General features: G+C 39.4%; 1 protein-coding gene across 1 annotated transcript in view; it reads left to right on the forward strand.

Moving 5' to 3' along the window:
* Positions 1-1,612: 1,612 nt before the first annotated feature.
* LOC137252021 (uncharacterized) overlaps positions 1,613-14,543 on the forward strand; it is a 490,237-nt gene continuing 477,306 nt past the window's right edge. Inside the window, exon 1 of the mRNA XM_067787158.1 lies at positions 1,613-1,686. The gene's annotated coding sequence lies outside the window, so the exon portion shown is untranslated. The remainder of the gene's footprint in view (positions 1,687-14,543) is intronic.

Raw genomic sequence — 14,543 nt, forward strand, 5'->3', positions numbered from 1 at the left:
GAGGGGTAACACTGCAAGAAAAATCTAGTACAAAGTATCTAGGAGTTATACTAGATATTAAGTTGTCGTGGAAACTCAGCGAACAGAGCCTCCGCGGCACTGTATTTATGCAAGAGGATGGTAGGATGGCCTATCACTCAAACTCTCTCATTTCGTATTTACGGCAATTTTCAAACCAAAACTTTACTATGGGGTTCATTTTTGGTGGACATCTACACAAAAAAGTACGTATACTAAAAAACTAGAGTATCAATGATTAGCATAACTGGAACCCTTAAAGCTACCTTTAGAGTTACGTTAGCAACCGCAACAAGCCTTAAAGCTTCGGGGCTGCTTGAGTGCAGGCCATATGGCCATAACAGTATAGCGCCATCTAATATTGGGCAACCGGAATATATGGTGTCTTGCCTGTGCCTCGAAATATATTTTGGGGCCACAATTGAGCCAGCAGGTTGGTGCCAGGGAGCAGAAATTGCAGAAGATGCTACTCACGTGCATACGTATAGTTCCAAATTAAGAGAAGCGGCCAGGTCTGCTGTTTACTGTGCTGATCGAGAACTAAAGAAGACAGTGATCCATCAAGTAGGAAAGCCACTACTACAAAATGTCTAAGATCATGTGCAAATCCTACGATATTAGAATCACAAAAGGGGTCATATCTCTGAAGAGAGAAGACTTACGGCTCACGGTGTGGTTACTAACTGGACACTTCCCTCTGGACTGACATGCTTACAAGTTAGGCCTCGTCAGTAAAAGAAAGTGTAGGAAGTGCGAACTGCAGAAATAAACGTTTGATCACGTTATGTGTTCGTTCCCAGCGCTCGCCAGTCGAGACTCCAGCGATGAGGGGCGGCAGAGTTGGCAGATCTAGAGGCAGCAATTAAGCTAGGTCCTAGAAAACTTCTAGTATTTGCCAAGAGGACGGAGTTGATATATAACATAACTCCTGGCACCAGAATGGGGTTCTTCCGTTTGGTCGTCAAAAAAATTGTGGTAACAATATGAACACATTCAGTCTATGTGAGGTCTTTGTTGACCTAAGCAATTGCTTGTTGACAAAATAAAATATAGTTAAGCCGAGAGCGGCTATCTGGTAATAAATTACTTAGGCATCTGGCATAAACAATCGAAATGAAAAATGGCTCTGAAGATGGCACAACACTGAAATAGATTTTCTTTTATAAGACATGACACATGAGGGAAATCGTCCGTTAGGATGTACCTCAGTAGAAAAATTATCAAAAAAAAAACTAAATGTTGTTCTAGTCATAGAACTCATTTTGAAAAAAGCAATAAGCTATTGATTTAATTTTCAATTGTACTGTTGTGTTGCTGTTTTATTTGTGTGGGTGTTTGGTTTAAACGTATTACTGTTTGTTTAAATTTTAGATAGTCTCCCTAAATGGGTTCATAGTTTAAAGTTTTGTATACAATTGAAGCAAATTTAATTACTTTTATTTTACATGCATACCTTTCTAAGGCTTTTCTATAAAACATGTACTAATTAATATTCATACAAATATTAGCATATTATAATTAACAGCATTTGTAGTAAATTAATTTATACTTTTAACCGACAAAAATAATACAAAAACTATTTTTTTTTTAATTTCAGATTTACAAGTATGAAAATGAATTGAACTTTTAACTTGCTTTCCTAAAAATAGCTACAGAGTTTAAAAATATGTAAGTATATATCGCAATTGTAAATGTATGCGTGAAACATCGATATTTGAGGCATTAATTGGATACAATACACGTTTATTTCTTTTTATACTCAGCTGAGCAGAGCTCACAGGCGCTCATCTCAGATCGCTATTTAAAATGAACGAAATCGTACTACAACCACGCCCACTTTTTCGATATCGAAAATTTGGAAACACCGAAAAAGTGCGACAATTCATTACCAAAGACGGGTAAGGCGATGAAACTTGGTAGGTGCGTTGACCTTATGACGCAAAACAGAAAATTAGTAAATTTTTGGACAATGGGCGAGGCACCGCCCACTTTTAAAAGAAGGTAATTTAAAAGTTTTGCAAGCTGTAATTTCGCAGTCGTTGAAGATATCATGATGAAATTTGGCAGGCACGTTGCTCCTATATGTGCGCTAAATAAAATTTAGCAAAATCGGATGACGAACACGCCCACTTAAAAAAAAAAATTTTTTTTAAGTCAAATTTTAACAAAAAATTTAAAATCTTTACAGTATATAAGTAAATTATGCTAACATTCAACTCCAGTAATGATATGGTGCAACCAAATACAAAAATAAAATAAAATTTCAAAATGGGCGTGGCTCCGCCCTTTTTCATTTAATTCGTCTAGAATACTTTTAAGGCAATAAGTCGAACTAAAATTTACCAATCCTTGTGAAATTTGGTGTGTGCATAGATTCTATGACGATAACTGTTTTCTGTGAAAATGGACGAAAGCGGTTGAAGCCACGCCCATTTTTTATACACAGTCGTCCGTCTGTCCTTCCGCATGGCACTTAACACGATAACTTGAGCAAAAATCGATAGATCATAACTAAACTTAGTTCACGTACTTATCTGACCTCACTTTACCATGGTATAAAATATGGCCGAAATCCGACTATGACCCCGCCCACTTTTGCGATATCGAAAATTACGAAAAATGAAAAAAATGCCATAATTCCTGTAACAAATATGAAAAAAGAGATGAAACATGGTAATTGGATTGACGCAAAATATAACTTTAGAAAAAACTTTATAAAATGAGTGTGACACCTACCATATTAAGTAGAAGAAAATGAAAAAGTACTGCAGGGCGAAATCAAAAGCCCTTGGAATCTTGGCAGGAATACTGTTCGTAGTATTACATATATAAATAAATTAGCGATACCCGACAGATGATGTTCTGGGTCAACCTGATCCACATTTCGGTCGATATCTCGAAAACACCTCCACATATACAACTAAGGGCCACTCCTTTTTAAAACCCTCATTAATACCTTTAATTTGGTACCCATATCGTACAACACACATTCTAGAGTCACCCCTGGTCCACCTTTATGGCGATATCCTGAAATTGCGTCCACCTATAGAACTATGGCGCACTCCCTTTTAAAATACTCTTTAGTACCTTCCATTTGAAACCAATGTCATACAAACACATTCCAGGGTTACCCTAGGTTTATTTTGCTAAATGGTTATTTTCCTTTATTTTGTCTCCAAAGCTCTCAGCTGAGTATGTAATGTTCGGTTACACCCGAACTTAGTCTTCCTTACTTGTTAACACTTGTAATTTCTCAGGGAGCATGCGTGCTCTATTACTCCCTCTGTACTACTGCTGTATGCATATGGTTGTATTAATGCCGAATGCATACAAAAGCACTAGAAAAACATGCATACATGCATACGTATGTTTCATGCATACAAAGGCAATCTCCCTGCATCGATCAATAGGAATTTATTCTGCATACATACATATGTAATTATAATAACAATAACATTGATATGATGAGAGATGGCGCAACCTAAAGCCATACACTTGGATTATATGGACCATTTAACCAAGCACAATTCGTACCGGAACCCCACCATATTGAAAATTGTCTCCGGAACAGTTCAATGACGGCAAAGCAAATCGGGCCACACGGTCGACGGTCGTCATAAATCCCCGACATAATCCAAGTTTATTGTTCCAAGTTGTACAATCTCTCATAAGTTAGTCATATCCTGGAGTTCTTTTCGAAAAAAGGATTGTTACCAAAGTTTGAAAAGTCGCAAAACTTAAGGTCACTTTAAATAGCCAATTGACCTTATGACCAACTCGCATGTCGATAAGTTAAATTGGTCTTGCGTCCGTTGACTTTATGTCACCCCATCATCAAGATATTACATTCATATCTGTTCGAAGTTCAATTGACCTGATGACAATTTTAGGTTTCATGTTACACCATTACGGAGCGTGTAAAACTATAAACCACTTAAGCTCTTAGCTGCCATTAGATGAACCTCAAATGGCTCGCACAAAGCAAATACGTATACTGTCTTGCACAATGAAGGACGGGAGACTAAAGCATTATAACCGTTTTCATTAGTCTCGAAAAGTGTTGCCTGGTATTGACAGCCGCCGTATTGATCGGAATGACGTCCTTTCCAACAAAAATAATAGAACCCTGATATACTAGAATAAATTCGACCCTATAAGAGCCGGAGTGGGGGGGATTGGAAACATTTCCTTTCCAACCACCCAAAAAAATGGTTGATCCATTTCCAGATGCCAGTAGTTATGCTGATCGACAGCATATGTTTTAAGACTATGATACTTAAGTCTTGGAGTAGGGCATGATTGGAAACAACCTCCCTAACAGTTTACTTTAAGACTTGTCCTTTGGAACTGCAAAATTTCTTTGCTCTTCGGAAACTCCTGCATTCCGACAGCCTTAAATTAGTAATAATATAAATTTTTAAAAGTGTATTAGTTCGCTGTAGTATTTTAAGTTTTGGGCTTAAAAAGCCGTAATAATAAACAAATAAAGTGACCTTATGCCCGTTGATCTTACATCATTCCCGCATTAAATTATTGCATTATCATTCGTTCTTGATAAATGTGTAAAGTTTCGACTGACCTTAGTGCTATCAGAAGTGGTCATAAAGTCAATTGAACTTGTGTTCGTTGATCTTATGTCACCCCTCCATCAAACTGAGTATTGAATTGTCATCGCCCTTTTAAAGTGAATCAACATCGAGTCCAAAGTAGTCGGTTACATACAAACAAACAAACATACAGTACCCTGCACAAATCGCGAGTACTCCATGCATGCATGTATGGAGTACTCGCTATGGACCAAGCGAGTGCTCCAAAATTAACCACAATTCATACAAAACATATGGTCCAATTAACATTGCGATGTCCTAGGACCGGACCATATAATCCAGCTCCGCATTACATCAGAGTACTCCATGGAGTACCCACTGTCCAATAAACATCGTGTAGTGATTACAATCGTTAGAAATGAGCAATAATCGGCTTACAACATGTTCGTGTAGAAACATGAGTTGGTCCATCGTTGCATTACAGTGGAGTAGAATGGTAGGTACTCCAGTGGACCACATGGTCCAACGATTTTTGCAGGGTAGTTTCACCTGTGTAAGGGTGTACCGACGCGATCTGGATGTCGAGCTGATTTGATTAAGCCATGTTTGTCTATCCATCTGTTTGTTTGTTTGAAAGCAAAGTAGTTCTTCAATTTTCGGAGTAAATGCATAGATTTTTGGTGAACGGCTTAATTTTTGTATACCGGCCGATCGGATCGGATCACTAAAGTGTATATTCCCCAAACAATCGATTCTTCAGATAAGAAGAGTTTCGCTTTTTCTTTCACATTTTAACAGCTATGAACTTGAAACTTCGCGAAAGGCACACGTAATTGGCCTGCATAGTTGTCTAAAAAAAATCTTCAAAGTCGGTGGCATATATAATATGTATTCCATACAAACGATTGTTCAGATATGAGTGTCATCGCCAAATCTATCTCTAACTGATAGCAAGAACCATGAAACTTGTTTTTGGATTACGAATCAAATATGTATTTCGAATATATAGCTTATATCAGTTCTCTATATAAAAAAGTCTTACACAAACGATTGTTCATATAATACAAATTTTTGAAATTTTATCACATCATCCGTTTGCTCCATTCATGAAGGGTTTGCGGTCTTCGGCAGAGTCGTAGATAGTCTTGTCCATACTTGCTAATAACTATGTATATTTTGTTAATTAAAAACTAGCAGTCTCGTCAGACATTGCTCTGATCAAACTTTGGGCTATCTAGATGTTTTCGCATACATTAGTCCCTAATCTACTGCACAGAAACAAAGAGTCCTAGGTTGGGTTAGAGCGGCCGCTTCCGCTGCTGTCCAAGCGGAGTCTCAGGTAGGCCGTTATGGCCCATTGTGATACCACGAAGGAGCCCTTGTTTCCCTTCTGTAGAACGTGGTTCATACACCCATGAAGCTAACCAGTGCGTTTGCCTAATGTAGCGCATAATTTCATTCATACTTGCGGATTTCAGCTCCACAATGCGCCAAAAGGAATGTCTGCGGAGACATCGTTACCTCGTCTTCGACAGCGTGGGACAGTGGCATAGATAATGCCCTACGCTTTCTATTTCTTCCTCGTCTATGCAGCATCGGCAGAAGTCATTTGTTTGCAAGCCCACATGAGGCCTATGGGCAGCTACCTCTTAGAATGCCAACTAATGGGCTAATAGAGAGGCGATTAGGAAGTATAACCGATGGCAAGCTCCTTTCGTCCAGCTTGGACCAGATTTGCCTGGACATGTTGGTTTTCATGCCCCATCTCGCGTTCGCTTATTCCGTAAACAAAGATCGCAGCCAGCGCTTGTAAGTATTCAGAAGAGGAGTCACTTAGCCAGCAAAGATGATTGTTTGAAAGCTGGTGATCTTTCGAGATGAAACTGTGATCTTCATATATTATGCTTGTTAAGAGCTTCCCTGCACTTTAACGCCACTAGTGACGATGTGTCACTACATATCAGGGATTTTATGGCAACTTGAAAAAAAAATCTGTCGGAAGAAATGGAAATAGAGTTAGTCATCCAGATAGACATAAGCTCAGCGTGAAATATTGAGTTTCCTTGAAAATATTTCACTTCCAACACAGTTGTTCAGTTTATAGCCGTCCGTGAAGAAGTCAATTTATTGGCTTGCCGGTTCCATGCAATTTGCCCACTCGCTTCTCTCTGAGATCTTTGTGGAAAATTTGTTGTGCCAGTAAGGCGACAATATATATGGAAAAGGATTATTTTCTTGTGGCCTTCCTAGACATTGAAGGAGCATTCAACAATATAAGTCCAGATGCCGTTAACAATGCTTTAACTGGTCTGGACGTAAATAGCCCATAGTGGGACTGATACATCAACTGCTCAGGGGACGGTTGATATAACACGATTTGTCGCAAGGGGCACGCCCCAGGGTGGTGTCCTTTCCCCTCTACTATGGAACCTAACGGTAAACTCGCTATTAAGAGATACTAAGTGGGGGAGCGGGAAGGTTGTGGCGTATGCTGATAACCTAGCGATTGTCTACAGAGGCAAGTTCCCTCAAACTTAATGCGACTTGATGCAGGTAGCATTGCGAGAGGTTTCCCTGTGGGCTTCCTGATGTGGACTCAGCGTCAATTCCGATAAAGTTGAGCTTGTCTTATATACCAAGCGATACAAAATACCATCGTTAAACCTGCCAGAACTAAATGGGGTGCGCCTAAGCCTGGCAGATAAAGCCACATTTCTAGGTGTAGCTTTGGACAAAAAGCTGAACTGGAAGGAGAACGTTATTCAGCGATAAAAGAAGGGAACATTGCATTATATACGTGTAAAAGAGCATTGGCAAAAATTTGGACTCACCCCCAACATATGCAAATGGATTTATACCGCGATTATCCGACCCATACTGCTGTATGGGGTAGTGGTATGGTGGCCAGCCTTGAGCAAGGCGTCAAACTTAAACTTGCTGGGTAAAGTCCACAGATCCAGCATGATAAGCATAAGCGGGGCTCTAAGAACAACGCCCAGCGAAGCTCTTCAGGTCATTCTTGACATCCTTCCATTGGATCTAGCTGGTCATCGAGCAGCGGCAACGTCAGCCCTGCGTCTAAGGGAGTTGTCGTGTTAGAACAACAAGACCACAGGACACTCAAGTATACTAAACAAATGCAGTTTTCTTCCTCCGAGCACGGATCGCTGCGCGACCACAACAGTTACGGGAACCAACTTTAAGATAAACATAACCAGCAGGGATGCCTGGATGTAGTCGGATAAGTGCCTTGATATGGGCAGCAGCATTTCCATATACACGGACGGCTCCAAGCTAAACGGTAAGTTGGAGGTGGAGTATACTCAAGCGACCTTGACCTCGAGCTCTCATTCAGACTACCCGACCACTGCAGTGTATTCCAGGCAGAAGTTTTAGCCATAATGGAAGCCGCAGCTATGATAAGGACATGCAATGTCGACAAAGAAATTTTTATCTTCAGCGACAGCCAAGCTGCCATAAAATCTCTTGGGTCCCACTCGTTCAATTCTGAACTAGCACTAAACTGTCGCCGATCTCTTCGAAAGAAGGCTCAACAGAACCGTGTACACCTCACATGGGTCCCTGGACATAGGGATATCGAGGGAAACTGCATTGCAGATGAACTCGCTAGGCAGGGTGCAACCAGGCAGGTTCTTCCTGGACAACAACGCTTAGGTATGCCCCCGTCCACATGCAAGCTAATGCTGAAAGAGCACATCTACCGTCAAGCCGACGAAAGATGGCTAGAAACACCGTGGTGTCGAACATCGAAAAAAACCTGGCCTAAATGGGATACTAAAAGATCCCGTCACGTGTACAACCGAAGAAGGGATACAATTTTCACACTTGTGGGGGCACTAACGGGTAATTTCCTCATAGGTAGGCATGCAGAAAGGTTAGGAGCGCCTTATCGTCGTTGCTGTAGGAGTTGTAAAGAGGATGAGATGGAGGAAAAGGTGGTTCACCTCATTTGCAACTGCCCAGCACTGAGCGGAGTACGGCAGCGATTTCTGGGAGCTCCATTTCTTGATAATCTGAGCCAGGTTGTGGAGCATGACGTCAAGGACCTGGTAGGTTTCATCAGGTCCTCAAAATGGTTCGAAGAGGAAAGGTAAAGGTGTTTTTCGTGGTATCACAACGGGCCTAATACTACTGGCCTAATTGCGCCCTCGGGCAGCCACCCTAACCTAACCTAACCTAAGGCGACGGTATTGTGTGGTCTAGCTTTAGGAATGTTTCGGGGACTTGCTTCAGGATCTGGGCATGCCCAAACATGCACTCCGTACCGCTGCTATCTCTCTACTAAATTTTCTTCTTCCAAATGTGGGTGATGCCACGACCATATTCCAAAATTTTTTGGAATTTATGTTTTTCGTCATAAAGCCAATCGAATTTGGAAGTTGAACAATCCGTGAATCAAAAGACCTTAATGATATAACATAGAACTTGAAGCTTGTTCCGTAGATGTCCCAATTAGATTGGGCGAGATTAAGCGAAGGCGAGAGGTGCACATGATCGACCAAGCGGGAAAGGCGTGGGTTCAAGCGCGGAGCTGTAAAGTGTCGAAGATTATGTGTAGGTCTTACAACCTTAGACTAACACAGTTGGTCCTCTCATTAAAAAGGGAGGACTGTAGACTCATGACGGGTATTCTGACTGGACACTGCCTTCTGGCGTCACATGCCTTTAAACTAGGCTTGGTCAGTGATAGCAGATGTAGGAAGTGCGGGTTGGAGGAGGAAACGATCGAGCACGTTCTGTGCTCGTGCGCTGCACTTGCCAGGCTAAGACTCCAGCTATTAGGAGTGATACATCTGTCAGATCTAGAAGCAGCAAGTGGCTTAAGTCCTAGGAAGCTTCTAGTATTTGCCAAGAGGACGGAGTTATTTTATAACATAGGTCCTGGTTTTTGATAGGGTTTTTCAGTTTGGGCGTTAAAAAAAACTTCTGGTAACACTACGGACTCAATCAGTCTATGTGAGGTCCTCATGGACCGGCCAGTTCAACCTACCTACCTATGACATAGAAATTTGGCAGGGACACTATCCTTCCCAAATTATATGGACTGAGTGAATATAATCAAAATCGGTTGAGAACCACGCCCACTTTTATGTAAGATTTTTAAAAGGATCGTGGGTGCTAAAAGGAGCTTTATATTAAGGGTGTTTCATTTCCGAAGCGAAATTTTGACATGAAAAAGAAAAAATTTTAATTTTTGAAAATAGGCGTGGCACCGCTAAACTGTTTTCTATGTTTCGGGAGCCATAACTCGAAGAAAAATTAACGTATCGTAATAAAATTGGGTGCATGTATTTTCCTTATGGCAGGAAATATTTCTAGCAAAAATGGACGAGATCGGTTAAAGACCACGCCCACTTTTATATATAAAGGCCGTTTAAAAGGGTAGTATACTATAATAATAAGCTATATTTTAGCAAAAAATAGTTTTGTATCAATGATATTTCACTTACCAAGTTTTATTGTAAGAGGAAATTGTGAGACAATTTTGTGAATAGGGGATGGCACGCCCATATTTCGATCAAGCATTACACAACATTTCTAGAGCCTCAAATAAAATAAACCCCTTATAACAAAATTCGAAAAAGTAATTTATCTGAAATAAAGTGTATAATTGAAGCTCACGCTGAGTATATAATTATCGGTTACACCCGAACTTATACTAATTTCACACAGACGGCTTATTGAATAATAAAGGCAATTTTCTACATTAAGACGCTTATTGAGCTCAATCTTCCCTACAAAATTCGAATCTATTATTATTTCATTAGTAGCTAATCGAATGCCTAATGAAGTCAAAAGCACAATGCAACTCTGTTGGCAGCGTTCCGCTTCCGTTTCAGTTTCTTAGTTTTCAAAGCAAATGTCATTGTCTGCATGGCGGAACGATACAAGGTGGGCGCATCGAACAGCTGATTATAACCTTTTTTATTTGATTTGATACATCAACTACCGGCGCAGTACGATTTTGACATTTGTCCATCGAATTTACAAGTACATGGAATTGTTTTTGTTTGTAGGTATGTCACCATGCTCCCACCTTGTATCGTTCCGCCATGATTGTCTGTCTCATCCTTCATACTAATCGAGCAGTTACTTTTGTGTGAAAGCAAAAAATTTACGATTTCATTAGCAGGTGAAATGAGATCATTAAGGTTCTGTGTGAAAACAGTATTAGAGACCCTTGCTTATTTTCTTTTGGTTTATTTTCTTTGGAAAATTCATATGAATTTAATTTATTGCTGCTCAGTAGCACTTAAAACGAATTTTAATTATTACTCAATTGGGTTGCTCTGAAATACGGTATATAAATACAAACATATCGCATACTTCACATTAATCAATACAACTACATACACTTGAATGTGTAAGTAATCCCATTGTAACCGTCCCGTGAAATAAGTTAAGGCAGTTGCAGGTTCGGATATGCACACAAACATGAATTATGAAAAATTGATTGATGCTCATGTTAATATTTAATTAAAAATGTTCATTTGTGCAAAAAATTATTTCCTTTATGTAGACAAAACCATCAAATAAATGCAAAAGACAAAATGTATAGGATTTGCAAAACTTTAAAATTTTGTCGCACCACCAGCAATTTACTGGCAGTAGGAAAAATCTGCAAATCTGTAGTGAAAACAATCCATGCAAAATGTACCTATAGGCCGAACTGGCTGGTCAGTAAGGACCTCCCATAGACAGAATGAGTCCGTAGTTTTGACAAAGGTTTGCTCAATGACCAAACTTAACAACGCTATCAGCAACCGGGATCTATAATATAAAATAACTGCGTCCTCTTATTAAATACTTGAAGCTTTCTAGGACCTATGCTACTTGCTGCTTCTCGTCCTAATAGCTGGATTCTTAGCCTTACAAACGCAGGGCAGGAACATTAAACGTGCTCGATCGTTTTCTCCTCCAACTAGTAATGTCCAAAATTTCTATCACTAACAAGACATAATTTAAAAGCATGTGAACTCAGAAGTCAGTCTTTAGTCAGAATACCCATTTAAAACTTACAGTCACCTATTTTCAATGATAAGGGTAATTTTGTTAGTCTAAAGTTGGAAGACCTGCAGTCTCGCACTTTGTTCCACACCTTTCCTGGTCAGTCGATCATATGCAGCTCTCAGCGCATTTTTTATCTCTGTCCATCTGATTGCTACATCTATAGTACAAAGTTCGAGGGATGTGCTTTTTTAGCTAACTCATCCGCTTTTTCGTTTCCATCTACTCGCATATGCCCAGGGATCAAATCATTAAATATGTTTATTTCTCCCTACTCCAACTCTTTTCAAGGATTACTAACACTCTATGACACTTTTAGATGTTATGCTATGCGAGATTATTTCTTTAATTGCGGCTTCGCTGTAATTCTAAAAACTGCAGCAGCTGCAGTTTACAATATTTTTCTCCAGTGTTTCTAGTGCTTTAGTAATGGCTCCTACCTCCGCCTAAAAACGCTACATTGATCTGGCAGCTTTTAGGATTTCTTTATTTCCGTATTTGCGCAGTATACCGCAGACTCTACTCCTTCCATTACTTTGTAACTATCTGTAGCCACGTGTGTTGCTACATCTGATTTTTGAGAGCCTTTGCGTCAACCTTCCACCTCGATTGTGGAAACAAGAGATCCATCGAAGTGAAGGTAGGGAACTAAGTAGACTGTGGGTCCAATATACGATGACGCTATACTGCTATGGGGGACCAATTATGTTATTTGGTGCCTTTACGTATTCAAATGTTCAGTCATAGTAATAGTGCATAGTGAAAAGGTGTATAAAAGAGTTCCAGGGACATAGTATGCGGCACTGCTTTTCCAATATTCTGGTTTCATTAAAATAAGAAGAATATCAACTTAGCTCCTTTTTCATCCCGTGGAGCATGTTTGCTTTTTACTGGTCTCGATATAATCAAAATACAGTTATGCCCTTCTTTTTGTGGTCACAGGGTCAAACAAAAAAGTCCTAAACAGTCATTGTTCTAACTATTCAAATATTACAGCGCATGCTTCACCGGCAGATGTCACAGCACTATGTATATAAACTAGCGAGAAGCAGAATAGAAATAGAAATTTTGAAGGCAAGCGCATCACTGCTATAATAGCTGAATAGTAAGAACAGCGATGCCGAAACGTTGCTGATGAAGGAGTTAAGCGCCTCCCGTCATTTGTGTTCAAATTTTATTTCTTCTATTCTTATTTCAATCAAGTAAAAAGTATCTTATAACAATACATTTAAAGAAGGACTAGGAGTATATTTTAATCTGAAAAACTTAAGAGAATAGACTAATAAAACCCAGGCAAAGAAGATAGCGCGAACTTTTCTTTACAATTACGTACCGTTATATGTATACCAAGAGCAGGGTGGGCATGCTATATGTGCATTGTGTGTGATAGTTTTAAGAAGTCCTACCTAGAAAACGGCAAGGGTTAAGATCGCACGTAAAACTGATTAGTAGCTCTAACAGATAACCAATGTAAGATTATTCCTTCAGTGTAGCAACTTATGTATTTCTTCATTTTACGGTAAGCGTAACAGGAATTCTCAGCGAGCTAAATATAGTACTTCGTACCCGTCTTAAATGAGTAAAGCTTCGAAATATTTTCATAGCAATAAGAATTGTGGAGTTTTTGTACAAAGTACTTATCGTTTGTGAGCAGTTTTCTGTGATAGTATGCAGGGGCAACTTGCTCACCGTTAACTAGAAAATTTCTTCCCTGTTTCCGGTATTGAACACATAAATGTTTTTAGGCAATCCAAAAGTAAAACCAAAGTTTTTTTATTTCAAAGTTATAATAAAGCTGAACGCTGTGTCAAATATAACTTAAATACTTACGGATCCACTTTTCCCCTAAAAGGCCTCCTCTAATTACAATTAGCCAAAGGGCATTCAACTTCAAGCTGTTATTTATCGTTGGAAAATTGGAAAGAGAGTTGGTGTTAGCGTTTTAACATAACGAAATAATCTTTATGTCCAATCGATATTAATTACCTATGCACACTCTTCCACTTCAACAATTAGCTTTGTACATTAGTGTATTTACAAATTGAAGCTCAAGGAATGATAATGATGAAGATGTGTATGGCTGAATGTGGGAGTACGTGATTTAATATAAATACTCGTATGGCCTAATTTCGAGCGTTATAGGTAAATTTGTTATCGGTGTATTAAATAAATAAATAAATGCCAGGCGCGTAAACATCAGAAGAGATTTTGGGCTGAGCTTCTCTTTCAATATACGATGTGTCTTTTTTTATTTTTCATACAAACTGTCGACTCCGAACGGCATCTGCAAGGCAGATGAGTTTTCACTGAGAAGCTTTTCATGGCAGAAATACGCTCGGGGTGCTTGCCAAATCACTGTCAAGCGGTGACACCATTTAGGGAAAATTTTTTCTAATTGAAAATACTTGTTTCTAAAATTTTGATGTTGCTTTGCCTTTGGAGTAAACCCAGGCTCTTTGGTGTGGTAGGCGGAGCAAATTGTGCTAAAATTCTGGTAGACCAACATGGATACACTTTTTATACTCAGATGAGCAGAGCTTACAGAGTATATTAATTTTGTTCGCATAACGGTACCCCATAATGGCATAAACTAATCGAGATAGATATAGACTTCTATATATCAAAATGATCTGGGCGAAAAAAGAAATTCATTTAGCCATGTCCGTCCGTCCGTAAACACGATAACTTGAGTAAATTTTGAGGTATCTTAATGAAATTTGGTATGTAAGTTCCTGGGCACTCATCTCAGATCGCTATTTAAAATGAACGAAATCGGACAATAACCACGCCCACTTTTTCGGTGTCGCATATTTCCAAAAACCGAAAAAATGCGATAATGCATTACCAAAGACGGATAAAGAGATGAAACTTGGTAGGTGGGTTGACCTTATGACGCCGAATAGAAAATTATTAAAATTTTGGACAATGGGCGTGGCACCGCGCACTTTT

This window comes from Eurosta solidaginis, chromosome 5, assembly GCF_040869045.1.
Source record: "Eurosta solidaginis isolate ZX-2024a chromosome 5, ASM4086904v1, whole genome shotgun sequence".
NCBI lineage: Eukaryota > Metazoa > Arthropoda > Insecta > Diptera > Tephritidae > Eurosta > Eurosta solidaginis.